Source organism: Xyrauchen texanus, chromosome 46 (genome assembly GCF_025860055.1).
Source record: "Xyrauchen texanus isolate HMW12.3.18 chromosome 46, RBS_HiC_50CHRs, whole genome shotgun sequence".
Classification (NCBI taxonomy): domain Eukaryota; kingdom Metazoa; phylum Chordata; class Actinopteri; order Cypriniformes; family Catostomidae; genus Xyrauchen; species Xyrauchen texanus.
In genome coordinates, this window is record NC_068321.1 from 6,486,547 (window position 1) to 6,502,455 (window position 15,909).

The window sequence follows — 15,909 nt, forward strand, 5'->3', positions numbered from 1 at the left end:
AGAAGCGACATTAGGGGTCTCTCTTGAGCGCCGATATACACCTCTGATCTATGAAAAAAGGCCAATGAGAAGTTGGCAGCCGGTATTTGCATATCCGGCCCCCGGACATACGGGTATTTAAGCGGGGCAAATACGGGAGTTCATTCAGAAAATTTCTTCGGAGCCGATGGTCGTGCATGCAGTCTGCTGCGAGTTACACACCAAGTTCCTGTTTAAATCCTCTGACGCTCTGCATGATGTTGGACTTTATGGCGCACAACAGCGGCTTTCTCCTTCATGCACGGCAGTGCATTCTTGCCCCTGGGCGCTTCGAAAGAGTTATTCTAAAAGAGTAATTTCGCTCTAAAAGAGCAAAACACAGCGGCGTTGAACGTCCTTTTCAGGACGCGTCTTTTTAAAGACGATTTTTCCGCCCCTGTGTAGTTTCTGGATGCTGTGAGGCAGGCGCCGCGGGCGATGAAGACGATCCGGGGACAATGACGGGCGCCGTTTCGCCAGGTGAACCCCCTCGAAACCCCCCCGCCTCCCCAGCATGCTTGCTGGTTTCCGTCCGAGCTCGGGATGAGCATTCTCTCCAATGGGTTATGTTTTCAGCGTGAGAACATAACCGCGGCAGCGTTGCGATCTCTGCTTTCTCTTGTAGTGAGAGAGAGCCAGTTCAGCCGCCCCCCGCGCCTCACCTCCGTGGGTGATGAAAGACGATCTGGGGAGAATAACGGGGCGCTTTCGCCGGGTAAACCCCCTCGAAACCTCCCGCCTCCCCGGCACACTTGCCTGCTTCCCCCGAGCTCGGGATTAATGCGGTCCGCTTAACGGCCTACCGTCCGGTCCCTTGAGCTCCCCGGCATTGGATGATGACATCACCGCTGCATCGGAGAGCGTAACAGTGGCGTCGGATGCGGATAACTCGCCTGGGCCGCCACCTTCGGGTCTCCGCCCAGTCTGAGCCTGACGCACGGAGGTCCGCTATGCTTCCCCGGGCTTAATTGGTTCCACGGGCATGTGCGGAGCTCCTGAGATGACCGACCCAGAGACCGAGACGGTAGCTCCGGAGCTGGTAAGACTGCTCCGTTCCCCGGGAGGAGAATTTTTTGTTAAATTCATTACATTCTATAGAACTATTTCCTTTTTGTCTCTGGGTCACCTGGCCCGCAAATGCCATTCTCACAGCACTCTGCTTTCAGGCCTCAACAATCCCGGTTTCCTGGACGCGGTGTCCCCGCCTTCAGCCCCACGACTGTTCCCCGGCCGGCTGGTTCAGACGAGCTCAGAGGACGCCAACACCAGACCTCCTCCTCAGTCACGAACCCGCCCCCTGCCGGGTGCGCGGAGCAAGGTAAGTGCTTTGAGTCTATTCTCAGCACCAGAGCCTCGGGCCGCTTCACTGCCTCCCGACACCGCATTACCTGTTCCACACCGCTGCGAAGCCCCGCCGGGTACGTCCAAAATACTCGCCCCTTCACTGCCCAGCCCGTCACGCTGGCTGCACCGGACCATTCGACTCGGTTACGCAATTCAGTTCGCCAGGCCTCCCCCCCTTCGTGGGCGTTAATTTTTCCGCAGCACACAGCAAACATGCCCAGTCCCTGTGCGAAGAAATCGCCTCCCTTCTTCTAATCAAGGACACGATAGAGCCTGTCCCTCCAACCGAAATGAAGAAGGGTTTCTACAGCCCTTACTTCGTTGTACCCAAGAAAGGCGGTGGCTTATGACCGATCTTGGACCTGCGAGTTTTCAATCGGACCCTGTCCAAACTCCCGTTCAAAATGCTCACCCAGAAACAAATTCTATCTGGCGTCCGGCATCTAGATTGGTTCGCAGTGGTAGACCTGAAGGACGCGTACTTCCACGTCTCAATTCGCCCTCGACATCAACCCCTTCTACGGTTCGCGTTCGACGGCCAGGCGTATCAGTACAAAGTCCTCCCCTTCGGCCTGTCTCTGTCCCCTCGCGTCTTCACGAAAGTCGCAGAGGCAGCTCTTGCGACTGGCTCATCCTGGCCCCCTCGCGAGAGTTACTATGCGCGCACACAGACCGGGTGCTCAGGCACCTCAGCCGTTGGGGCTTCAGGTCAACTGGGAAAACAGCAAGCTCACCCCAGTTCAGAGCATCTCTTTTCTCGGTTTGGAGTTAGACTCAGTCTCAATGACAGCACGTCTCTCCAACGAGCGTGCTCAGTCGGTGCTGAAATGCCTTGCTTCCTTCAAGCCAGGTACTGTGGTCCCTCTAAAATGATTCCAACAGCTCCTGGGGCATACGGCATCCTCCGCGGCGGCCGCGCCGCTGGGGTTGATGCATATGAGACCACTTCAGCACTGGCTCCAGACTCGAGTCCCGAGACGAGCATGGCGCCGCGGCACGCACAATGTGTAAGTTACCACCGCCTGCCGCCAAACCCTGGACAGACCTCTGCTTTTTACAGGCAGGGGTACCCTTGCAGCAGATGTCCCGACGTGTTCTGGTCACAACCGATGCCTCCAAATTGGGTTGGGGCGCCGTGTGCAACGGGCATGCAGCCGCAGGCCATTGGAACTGGGCCCCGCTGCATTGGCACATCAAATGCCTAGAGCTGCTGACTGTTTTCTTTGCCCTGAGGAAGTTTCTCCCGTTAATTCGAGACAAACATGCCCTAGTCAGGTCAGACAGCACCACAGTGGGAGCCTACATAAATCTCCAAGGCAGAGTACGCTCCCACCACATGTCACAGCTCGCCCGTCGCCTCCTCCTTTGGGGCCAGCAGCGACGAAGTCACTGTGCGCCACTCACATCCCCGGCAACCTCAATGTGATAGCGTACGCGCTGTCAAGACAAAGCTTGCCTGGTGGAGAGTGGAGGCTCCACCCCCAGTCGGTCCAGCTGATCTGGCCCAGGTAGACCTGTTTGCCTCCCACGAAACCTCCCACTGCCCGCTCTGGTATGCCTGGACAGAAGCTCCCCTCGGGACAGATGCTTTGGCACACAGCGGCGAGCCTTATGGCACAGGTGCTGTGCAATGTCAGGGAGGTCGAAGAGCAAGTCATTCTGGTGGCCCCCTACTGGCCCACCCGGTCTTGGTTCTCGGACCTCACACTCCTCGCGACAGTCCCTCCCTGTCGAATTCCCCTGAGGAAGGACCTTCTTTCTCAGGGACGGGGCATGCTCTGGCACCTGCACCAAGACCTCTGGAACCCCCACGTCTGGCCCCTGGACGGGATGCGGAAGATCTAGCCGGCCTACCACCGACCGTCTTAGATACTATCAACCAAGCCAGAGCCCCCTCGACCAGGCATCTTTACATCCTAAAGTGGCATCTGTTCGCAAACTGGTGTTCTTCCCGGGCTGAAGACCCACAGAAGTGCGTGGTTAGGTCAGTGCTCGTGTTTCTACAGGAGAGGCTGGAGAGGAGGCTGTTCCCTTCCACCCTCAAGGTGTATGTCACCACCATCGCGGCACACTACGACACGATAGATGGCAAGTCTCTTGGTAAGCACGACTTAATTGTCAGGTTCCTAAAAGGTGCTCGGAGGCTAACTCCCTCCCGGCCTAACCTGTTCCCCTCCTGGGATCTCTCGATCGTCCTCACGGGCCTCCAGAGACCCCCCTTCGAGCCGCTAGATTCAGCTGGACTCAGGGCCCTCTCTCTCAAGACTGCCCTGCTGATCGCGCTCGCCTCCATTAAGAGGGTCGGGGACCTGCAAGCGTTCTCTGTTAGTGACACTTGCCTGGAGTTCGGTCCGGCAGACACATACGTGATCCTAAGACCGCGACCGGGCTAGGTGCCCAAGGTTCCTACCACACCCTTCAGAGATCAGGTAGTGAACCTGCAAGCGCTGCCCCGGGAGGAGGCAGACCCAACCCTTGCGTTGATGTGTCTGGTACGTGCTTTGCGTATCTATCTGGACCGCACGCAGAGCACTAGACGCTCTGAGCAGCTCTTTGTCTGCTTCGGGGGACAGCGGAAAGGGAACGCTGTCTCCAAACAGAGGCTTGCCCACTGGGTTGTCGACAGCATTTCATTGGCTTATCACACCCAGGCTGTGCCCCCCCCTTGCGGGTCCGAGCTCACTCCACAAGGGGTGTTGCGTCCTCGTGGGCACTGGCCAGGGGCACCTCCCTAGCAGACATCTGCAGAGTAGCAGGGTGGGCAACACCTAACACTTTTTCGAGATTTTACAATCTCCGAGTTGAGTCAGTATCATCCCGTGTTTTCTCAGGTCCGAGCCCATAGAACTCGGTAACACGCTGACGATCTGGCCGGGTGAATCGCTTGCGCCTGGCACCCTTTCCCTCAGCCGAGGTAAAATAATGCGCCTCCGTTCTCAGGAGATCCCATCTTCGGGTCGCTGGTTGACTCCTCCCTAGCCCTTTTGGGTCCACAGTTCAGCGGAGGAACTCGCCGACCCAAGCCACTACGGGTACCCAATCTACCCTGTACTGGAATAGGTGCTCTGCAGGTAAGGCCTCCTGTTCGGACTCCCCCTGTGTGTAATTCCGCGGTACTGTCCCCTCATGAGCAGACCCCCGTGTCTCCCTTAGGCAGTTACAGCTGCCTCGGTCGCCGTGCTGTATGCTTCCCCCCTCTACGAGGCTGGATCTACCAGGGTAGGTGTGGCCTCTGCAGGGTCTTAAAAGCTAAGACCCCCTTCCCTCAATGCGTGTAAGGGCCCCGGCCGTAGTTGCTCTAATGCGAGCCAAGCTGGCCCGTTCCCAGGTGGGCGGCCGATGGAGGGAACGAGACGTTGTGTCTTTCCCGCCACGTGGCTGAGCCGAGCCACTGTTGTGGCCGGACCATTTCCGGCTCCTCAGAAAAATCCTGAATGAACTCCCGTATTTGCCCCGCTTAAATACCCATATGTCCGGGGTGGGATATGCAAATACCGGCTGCCAACTTCTCATTGGCCTTTTTTCATAGATCAGAGGTGTATATCGGCGCTCAAGAGAGACCCCTAGTGTCGCTTCTCTGACACAACGTCTCGTTCCCTCCATCGGGGAAGGGAGGTTACATACATAACCTAGACAATCTGTTTCTCACCTACACCTATCATATCGCTTCTGCAGACCAGGATTTAACCACTGGAGTCTTATGGGTTATTTGTATGCTGCCTTTATGTGCTTTTCAGAGCTTCAGTGTTCTGGTCACCATGAATTTGCATTGTATGGACATACAGAGCTAAAATATTCATCTAAAAATCTTCATTTGAGTTCAATAGAAGACAGAAAATCATACACATCTGGGATGGCATGAGGGTGAGTAAAAGATTAGAGAGTTTTTAATTTGGGGTGAACTATCCCTTTAAATATCAACATGTTCCTCTAACGTTTGACAACTGTCACACAACGTTTGGTGTTGGACTTCATTTTCGACAGTATATTCATTGTTTTATCATTTAAAACATCTCACAAAGGTCATTTTGTGGAAATGTTTTACTTGAAAATACCAATTGGTTTGGTATAACTAACGCAATGGCATTCAGTATTTTTCATGTGTGAGTAAAGAGTCCAAATAGCTTCTTTCTGTTTTACATAACATTATTATTCCTACATACTAAAACACTGGGACACTCTTTGGACACTTATTTGAGTTAAGTTCTTCACCATCATTATTATTTGACCGTGAACCCTGACCCTCTGGTGAGTTAGCGGTTAACAGATCTGTAGTGGCGGAGCTGCTGTTCTGACGCGGTGATGGAGTGCACGGAGATGCGCCACTGCTTGAGGAGAATCCCGCGGCCGCGTTCGAACTTTCCCAGGCGCTTTCGTCAGCAGCTGTAACTTCTGCGCAAAAAGTTTACATCACGGGTGAGTCTGATGCTTCATTTGACATTTTTAGCGCATGTCAAATCAATGAGGCGCCACTGTATTGTAAAGCGCCTCCGCGCGCTGCACCTCATATGAATCTCATAAATCTGACAGGTACATTGAGCAGCATCCGACTGCTACAGATAGGTTTACTTTCATTTAATCATAGTTTACGTACTAGTCCTACACAAGTTACAAGTAAGAGTGAAGAGGTGCCATTTAAACTGCTTTTGTAAAGCACACTCAGTCATTATATTGTCAACCAACCGGATATCAACAACATGTGTAGCCTGCTGCAATTGCAGATGTATGCTTACAAACCATGGCAACGAAAGTTTCAGACAAAATACCAGAGTTACTATAGTTATTACACTACTACAGTAAAATTGTGGTAACTTGGCTTTATACTTGGTATGCAGACACTTATGCTTATACATGCCTAATTTTAAAGGTAGGTCTCATTCTGTTTACTGTAGGAACTGTATTATTTTAGGATTTATTTAGTCACTATGGTAAAGGATGTATATTTAAAGGAACTAGTTTTGAAAAGTGCTCTCGTGTTTGATCATGTTGTCAACATACTGGAGATGTTTCAAATGATGAGCAAAGATGAACCCATAAAAATCCTTTTTAAATGTAAAATGTCCTTAAAGCTGAAGAATGTGACTTTTTCTGAGTAAAAAATACTTTATTCCATCCCAGTTTAATATGTAGAGACAACTAGAAATAAGCCATTTAAAGGTAACATTTCTTGAAAACTGTAAACATCGTGTCTCTGTGACACTATACAAATTCCTGTTTGTTTTGAGTGACCCATTAAGGCCCGCCCTAACAATGTTATTCAACCAATAGTGCGAGTTGGGGGCGGGACTGAGTTTTTGAACAACTGTAGATGAGGGGCGTATTCAGAAAGCTGTTTTGAAAACCTTGTTAATTTTTGTAATTCCGTCCAACTATCGCAGAAATTACAATTGCTTTAAGATGCCTTAAAAATAGTCTATTATTAGTAAAACGTTGTATGAAACTGGTGCACTTTGAAGCCTTAATTTTCCTTTTCGGGTGAACTTTCTTTATCTCATTTACTCACCCTCGTGCCATCCCAGATGTGTATGACTTTCTTTCTTCTGCTGAACACAAATAAGATTTTTAGAAGATTATTTCAGATCTGTAGGTTCATACAATGCAAGTGAATGGTGGCCATATATAATAAAAATATGTATGCTCAAAAAAGCACATAAAAGCAGCATAAAAGTAAACCATTAGAAGTTATATGATAGGTGTGGATGAGAAACAGATATTTAAGTCACATTTTTGCTATAAATTCTTTTTCCTGAACGCTGCGCACAATCAAGATTTGTTTGTTAAACGTGTCAGTGAATTCCAAACATTCGTAAATAGCTTGCGGCATCAGAGTTGCTAGTAAATGTATCTCAAAGAAAGCATTGCATGTTTTTGCTGTCATCAGAGGCTCTTTTGTGAATCAAACAGTCCAAGAGGTCAATAAAAATGGTTTGACATGAAGCTTCAGTGTCAAAATTGTTCAGTTCACGTGGGGAGGAGGATGTCCATCACCATTAACCTTCTTTGGTTCAGTTTGCAACGCATCGCCAGTATCATTGGTGAAACTTCTCAGGTAAATCATGATGGTAACAGTGATATACCTACCTTGCAACTGGAAGAAGCTTCAGAGAAATAAATGTAATGCCTAAAAAAGATTTTTGACCAAGACGCTGTAAACTTACAAAGATTTGCAAGCTTTGACAGTGTGCAAAAAATTGATTCACACGAAACATCGTTCTGCTCCTTCTGCATTCCACAGATGAAAGTCAAATGTATGAAACAGCATTAGGGAGAATAAATGATGGAAAAATAAACTAATGCTTTTAATTATCAGGACTTTAAAATGAATCATCTAAACAAAAGGTGTGGTTAGAGGAGTGGATGAATGTTGGAATAGTGCAGATCCATGAGCTATTAAGGGATTCCAGCTGCGCCTCACTGAGCCTAAATAAAAGCTGAGTGTCTGGGAGTTTTTCAGGCCAGCATTGAACTTTGGAGCTCTCAAGATGTCCTGTTGTTAGCCATTGTTAACACTTGTATTGTAACCAAAAGCATGTGCAATGTGTTATGACTCACCTTTCTCATTAACAAAAGTGTTTGTGTCAGAATTGTGCAGAATAAAAAAAGCCCTCAAAGTGGAATTTATTTGAAAATGTGTAATGCGATACGGTATATTGAGCACTGATCATACACTTAAACCAACAGATTAAATCTGTGAACAACAAAAGGCCCAGTTTAGGTTTTATTTTATGTGAACGTATACATTCACTATAGTGACCTCACAGAAAGCTCATTCCCGAAGATGACTTCTTTTGAATCTGAAAGATTGTTGCTGTTGTAGAGAGATGGTAAATAGAATTGAGATTTTCTGAAGAAATTGTGATTGGTGCTTGCCTGGGCAAAAGTCATCACCACAATGCTAAGGTGTTGTAGGTGGATGACAGGGAATTGGAGAATTGCATCCTGCAAGACTACTACAAGGCACGCCCACTACAAGTAATGCCCCCTTCAATGAACCGGTGAAATGCTGTACTGTAGTCTTTCAACAGTTGGATGTCACATTCATACACTTTGTTTGTTTGTTTGATTTTATTTGGAGTCACGCAGGAAACTTACAACTACACCTCTCGCTACTCCTAGCCGATGCATTTTTGGGCTGATCATGTGTGGAATGTCCATCGGGAGAACTGAGCAGGCTGGTGGTTCGGCCAATAAACATGCCGAATGGGCGCTTATAAGCAACAATGTGCCGCTGTGTTATGCAGATTAGACCATAAAATGGCACAGCGATATGCCCCCCCCCCCCACTCAACAGTTGGGCCAGTAGCCATGTAAAATCCTGGGCAGATTTCTCTTCCCAGTCCAGCCCTGATACCGCCTTACCACTAGAAACTATGCTAATCTATTAAGCTAACCGGTTAGCTTGTGCGCTAACTTGAGAAAATGTATATCTTTGGTTTACTTTTTTTACATTTATGCATTTGGCAGACGCTTTTATCCAAAGCGACTTACAGTGCATTATTACAGGGACAATCCCCCCGGAGCAACCTGGAGTTAAGTGCCTTGCTCAAGGGCCCAACAGTGGCATCTTGGTGGTGCTGGGGCTTGAACCCCTGACCTTCTCGTCAGTAACCCTGAGCCTCAACCACTGAGCCACCACTGCCTCTCATTAACAATGAGAGGCAGTGTTTAATAATATGTTATGTGAAATATAAAAGTAATTTTTTGTTATATTTACATAGTTAAGACAACATGAATAATAAAGCAGTTGTATAGGAGTTTACAAGTTCTTTCAGCCAATAAAATTACTTTGTGATCCAAAAGGGGGCGTTAGAGTTAGTGACACAGATTTCCTGATTCGATTCCGATTTACAAGCTTTCAATATCGATTCATATGGGTATATTTCAGTTATAATGGCACTTTTGCCTTTTATATTAAATTATTTTTCTCCCAGCCAAAGCTCTGAATTATCTAACTAGGTACAATATGGAAATATAAATTTTACTAATTATATTTTATTTGTTTTTCATCATTTTGGTCACATTTTAGCATTTTAAAAACTAACAAATCAATGCTTTTAATCAATAAATATGTTATTCTATTGCATATATTGTTACATTTTTATTGTTAAATTGTATAATTTGTGCTATTTGCATGTATTTACATTGATTTGTTGAACAGTACTGTTTCTTTAAGGAAATCCAAAATTTCTGTAAACAACATATTTAAATTAGTGAATGTTAACGAGAGAGACACCAATGGCTTTATCTGATCTGTGCTATGCCTGATTTCAATTGCTTTTTTGTTTATAATTAACAACTAACTGTAAAGAACAAAAAGGGTATTAAAAGAGATATTATTAAATGAGAAATGGGTCATGTGAATCTCGTCTTTGCACACCCATGGAACAATTTTACTCTCAAAACAGTGAAAGTATTTCTACACAATACATTCACTTGAGTGAAATGTAAAAATTTGCCAGCCAGTTGCCAAATATATACATTTTAGTTGCATATCGCAAAATTTGGTTGCAAATGCTAGTGATTTCCTCTCATTGTATTAGAGGGTTGCGCATAGAGTTAAAGATTGATCCATGGCTTTTGAGAATCGATATTGAATCGACTAATAAAAAAAAAAAAAAATGTCACCCAGCCCTACTTGGAGTGGGCGTGTCGTGTAGTGGGTTCTACTTGTTTACACAAACAGATACACTTTGGGCATTGCTATGCGGTTGCTAAGGTGTTCTGAATTATATTTTTAGCACATTGCTATGCACTTGTTAGTGTGTTGGAACCTAAATCCTGTCAAATCAATAAAGAAAATTAAATATATATATTTTTTTAAATGACATTTTCAGGACCCTTTTTTACCACTTTTCTGCACATTTTACCACACACTTCTCATTTTCTGTAATGCATATGTGGATATTTTACTTGTACTATTCCCATTGTTTCCAATGATGATTCTCTTTATCGTTACACATACGGATGTTTTACTTGCACTATACCCATTGTTTTCAATTATGATTCTCATTACCATAACACGTACAGACGTTTTACTTTCACTATTCCCATTGTTTTCAATTATGATGCTCATTACCATAACTTGTATACATTTTTTACTTTTACTATTCCCATTGTTTTAAATGACGATTCTCATTACCATAGCACGTACAGACATTTTACTAATCCCATTATTTTTCAATTGTGATTCTCATTACCTTAACGTGTACGGATGTGTTACTTTTACTATTTCCATTGTTATCCATATGATTCTCATTACCGTAATATGTACGGGTGTTTTACTTTTACTATTCCCATTGTTTTTAATGATGATTCTCATTACTGTAGTGCATACCGACATTTTAGTTTTACTATTCTTATTGTTTTCAGTGATGAATCTCATTACCATAACACGTACAGATGTTTTACTTTTTCTATTTCCATTGTTTAATTGATGATTCTGATTACCACAATGCATACAGACATTTTACTTTTACTATTCCCATTGTTTTTAATGATGATTCTCATTACCGTAATACATATAGATGTTTTACTTTTACTATTCCCTTTGTTTTCAGTGATGATTCCCATTACCTTAATACGTACGGACGTTTTACTTATACTATTCCCATTGTTTTTAAATTATGATTCTCATTACCATAACATGTACAAATGTTTTACTTTTACTATTCCCATTGTTTTTAGTGATGATTCTCAGGGGCGTAGCACCAAATTTTGGGCCCTGGGTACAAACCATCTTGCTGGGCCCCCGTACCAAATATGTATGTATAGAAAACTGACTTCTAAGGGGCCCCCCCTGCCTCGGGCCCTGGGTACTCGGTACCCTTTACCCCCCCAGTCCGAAGCCCCTGATTCTCATTACTGTAATACAAATATTTTAATTGTACAAAATGTAGTTAGGAGAACAATTTTAAAAACTTATGTTCTTTTTCCCTCAAGACTATCGAGTATAGTTCTACAGAATTCTTCCCTATGTAGGACTAATGTCTTATACTTGACCAGTGTCTTATAAATAAACAGCAATAAGCTTTCGTAAAATGTCTTCTTTTCCAAGGGCACTTACATTTTCTGCATAAAATCAAAGTAGCAGAGATCATGAGTTCAAGCCAAAGCTGTTTAATGTATTCTGCAAATGAGGCAGATAAGTACAGTTTTAGACAGTGATTTGAAGAATCAAGGTAACCCTTTAGGACTTGGCAATGATGCAAGTGAGAGCTTTCTCAACAAAAGAGGAAAAAAAACTCTTTGATTTTTACTAATTAGCTATGAAGTACAATCAATTAAGCTGCCTTGCTAAGAAAAAACAGATATTGGCAAGTTTGCTTGTAACTAATGGATTTGGTGATTATTTGTTTTCAAATTGAAATCAAATGTATTCATTTTGGCTTGTGTGCTGTTGCGCAAAGGCCAAGTTAATGGAATAGAGGCTAATTATGACAAGTGGATATAATATGTGTTATTGTATTATTTTATGTAGCCAAATATTGCTTTAATGCAATCATTTTCAATTTTCAAAGAATGTCACAACAAACACTTCCAAAATGTACTTTTTCGAATAATTTTTTCTACTGTCAACAAAATCTTATTTTTGGCAGGTTTAATACAAGGGTAATATTACAGAATTATGCAAAGTCTTGGCCTTGAAACTCTATTACATAGTCTATGAGAATAGTAGACTTCCATGATGAACATTTTGATCAATTGTGACAGTTGCTATATGCTCTTTTGTTTTCTAAGTGGGTCTCTGACTATCATGTCTGTTTGAAATAACATGTCCCTGCTCCTTGGGAAAAGTTCTCTTGTTTGTTGCAAAGCTGTGTTTCATTTGCTTTCCCTTATTAGTGTTATAGATACAAATATGGTCCTTCTAGTAGTGACAGAGGAGTTATGCTTCATTTAAAATGTTGCAGAATTTCAGCTCTGTTTTATGCCAAAAGGTACAACTGCCAAGAGGTCACACTGAGGGATCTGCAACTCAGAGAATGCTTTCTGTTGTGATTAAATTATTCTTTCATGCCAAATGTTTTTGATTTCTGTGACAGGGATTTGTGCGAGACCAGCGCTTCTAACACACTCTGTTTTGTTACAGGCAGATCAGGGTTGTCCCATAAGGGTGTTGATCTTTGTCAAATCACTTATCGTTGATCCCTCCACACCAGCTTTCCTAGCCCCGTTTCACTCTTTCTGCATCTAAATGACTGTGACTGAACTGAACCACTGTTGCTGTTGCTAAGGTGTTCTCAGTGTTTTTTTATGTGGTTGCTATTGTGTTCTGAATGGTTGTTTGGCAGTTGACAAAGTGTTGCTATGCTTTGTAGTTGCTAGGGTGTTCTGTGTGGCTGCAAGGGTGTTGATATATGGTTGCTAATGTGTTCTGAGTGGTTTTCACCGTTAGCTATGGTGTTTGAGCGGTTGTTAGGTGGTTGCCAGGCTAGGTTGCTATGCGGTTACTCCAGTGTTCTTAGTGTTTTTTTGTGTGTGTTGCTGTGCAGTTGTCTGGTGTTCTGAGTGGTTTTTAGATCATTGCTGTACAGTTATGGTGTTCTGAGTGGTTGTTAGGTGGTTGCCAGGGCATTGCTGTATTTAAGGTGTTTTGAGTGGTTTTTAGTTAATTCCTAGAGTGTTCGGGTGGTTAATGGGACATTGCTTTACGGTTGCTAGGGTTTTCTGAGTGTTGTTGTTTTTTGGTGTGTTGCTATGTGGTTGCAAGTGTGTTCTGAGTGTTTTTTAGTGTGTTGCAATGCTGTTGTTAGGGTGTTTTGAGTGTTTTTAGGGTGTTGCTAGAGTGTTCTGGGTGGCTTCTAGTGTGTTGATATGTGGTTGCTAGGGTGTTCTGAGTGGTTATTAGAGTGTTTCTGTACAGCTACGGTGTTCTGAGTGGTTATTGGGTAGTTGTTAGTGTAATTGATAGGTGGTTGCCAAGGTGTTTTTTTCTTTATCTTCTTTTTTTCCCCCCAATTTGGAATGCCCAATTCGCTCTAAGTTCTCGTGGTGGCGTAGTGACTCGTCTCAATCCAGGTGGCGGAGGACGAATCTCAGCTGCCTCCGCATCTGAGACCGTCACCCCATGCATCTTATCACGTGGCTTGTTGAGCGCATTACTGCAAAGACATAGCGCAAGTGGAGGCTTCACGCCATCCACCGCGGCATCCATGCCCAACTCACCACGTGCCCCACAGAGAGCGAACCACATTATAGCAATCAAGAGGAGGTTACCCCGTGTAACTCTATCCTCCCTAGCAACTGGGCCAATTTGGTTGCCTAGGAGACCAGGCTGGAATGACTCAGCATGCCCTGGGATTCAAACTAGCGAACTCTAGGGGTGGTAGCCAGCATCTTTACCACTGAGATACACAGTCCCCCTCTGAGTGTTTTTTAGTGTGCTGCTATAGGTTTGTCTGGGTGTTCAAAATGGTTTGTAGATCGTTGCTGTACAGTTACATTGTTCTGAGTGGTTGTTAGATAGGTGTAAGTTGTTCCAAGTGGTTGTTGGGTGGTTGCCAGGGCATTGCGAATTCTGAGGTGTTTTGAGTGGTTTTTAATTAATTCCTAGTGTTCTGGGGGGCTAATGGGACATTGCTTTGCAGTTGCTAGGGTGTTCTCAATGTTGTTGTTTTTTAGTGTGTTGCTATGCAGTTGCAAGGATGTTCTGAGTGTTTTTTAGTGTGTTGCAATGCTGTTGCTAGGGTGTTCTGAGTGGGTTTGGTTGCTAGGGTGTTCTCAGTGTTGTTATTTTTTAGGGTGTTGCTATGTGGTTGCAAGGGTGTTCTGAGGGGTTTTTAGGGTGTTTCTAGAGTGTTGCTCTATAGAACGGTGTTCTAAATGGTTGTTACCAGGGCACTAAGTAGTTTATTAAGTGGTCTGAATGGTTTAATTCATTGCTAGAGTGTTCTGGGTGGCTATCAGGGTGTTGATATGTGGTTGACAAAGTGTGCTTAGTGTTTTTTAATGCTGTGCTGTATAGTTAGCTCTGCTGCTCCAGTGGTTGTTAAATTGTTGTATGGTGTTCTGTTACGTGGTTACCAGGGCATTGCTATGTGGTTGCTAAGGTGTTCTGAGTGCACTGTAAAAGCAATCCTGTTGTTTTTACAAAAGAAATCTGGCAGCTGTGGTTGCCTGAATAATTATGTAAAAAAATACAGTTAAATATGTAAACCAATTTACAGAACAACCTGTACATTTTACAGTTTAAGATGGTTGTAATTTACACACTGACACTGTAAAAAAAAAAAAGAAATCACAATTTACAGCAAAAAGAAATCATAAACATGCCTACTGAAACTGTAAAAATCTGTTGTTTACTTTATAAAGTATTTTGTTAATCCCTGTAGTAACTACAGAAGGACACATGATGACATGCAGTTCATCAATAGTGGCTCTTCCACAAGCAATGACCAATATATAGAGACAGTGCTCAGTATCACTCACACAAACACTAAACACCATCATGGTAACACATGTGAGATTTAAATAATGCAGTATACATTAACTAAATTACATAAAATATAACACAGAACACCCCAGTGTACATAACTGATATTAAAAATATGATGAAACATAACTATTTCCTTTAAATATAATGAAATGTAATGGGTCACGCAGGGAAATGTTGTTGCTAAGGCGTTCTGAGTGTTTCATTAGTGTGTTGCTATGCAGTTGTCTGGCTATTCAAAATGGTTTGTAGATTGTTAGACGTTGCTGTACAGTTACAGTGTTCTGTGTGGTTGTTAGATAGTTGTAAGTTATTCTAAGTGGTTGTTTGGTGATTGCCAGGGCATTGCTATGTGGTTGCTATGGTGTTCTGAGTGGTGTTTTAAAGAGTTGCTGTACAGATACGGGGTACTTTTGTCAGGGCACTGTGGTTTCTAATATGTTCTGAGTGGTTTTTAACTAATTTCTAGTGTGTTCTGGGTGGTACTGTGGTATTGGTTTGCAGTTGCTAGGTTGTTTTAAATGTTTTTTTTGTGATTTGTTATGCTGTTGCTTAGGCGTTCTGAGTGTTTTAAGTGTAGCAATGTGGTTGATAGGGTGTTCAGAGTGTTTTTTAGAGTTTTGCTGTACATGTTGTTCTGAGTGGTTGTTAGATGGCTGCCAAGGTACTATGCAGATTTTAGGTGTTCTGAGTGGTTTAACTCATTGCAAGTCTTCTAGGAGTCTTCTCTCCTTTCTGGTAATTTGGCTCATAGTCTTAATTATGATAGTATTTGACTAACTGTGGCCCAGATTAGGAAGCAGACAAACTAGTTAACCTGAACGTCTGCTAGCTGCCTTGAGATGTCACACAGGTCACATAAACTACAACACATATATATCACCTAGATATCACATAGAGACTGTGTCTGTTCCCCGAACTACTAAACACTAAAACATTTAGAAAAAATCTGATTATGGTCAAACTTGAAAAAATAAATGTAAGATAAACATCATATAAAGGAAGGGCTACTAAACATTAGATCTCTTTGTACCAAAGCACTAATGGTAAATTAAATTATTAGAGATTGTAATTTGGATGCACTCTGTTTGACTGAAACTTGGCTTAAACCAGAT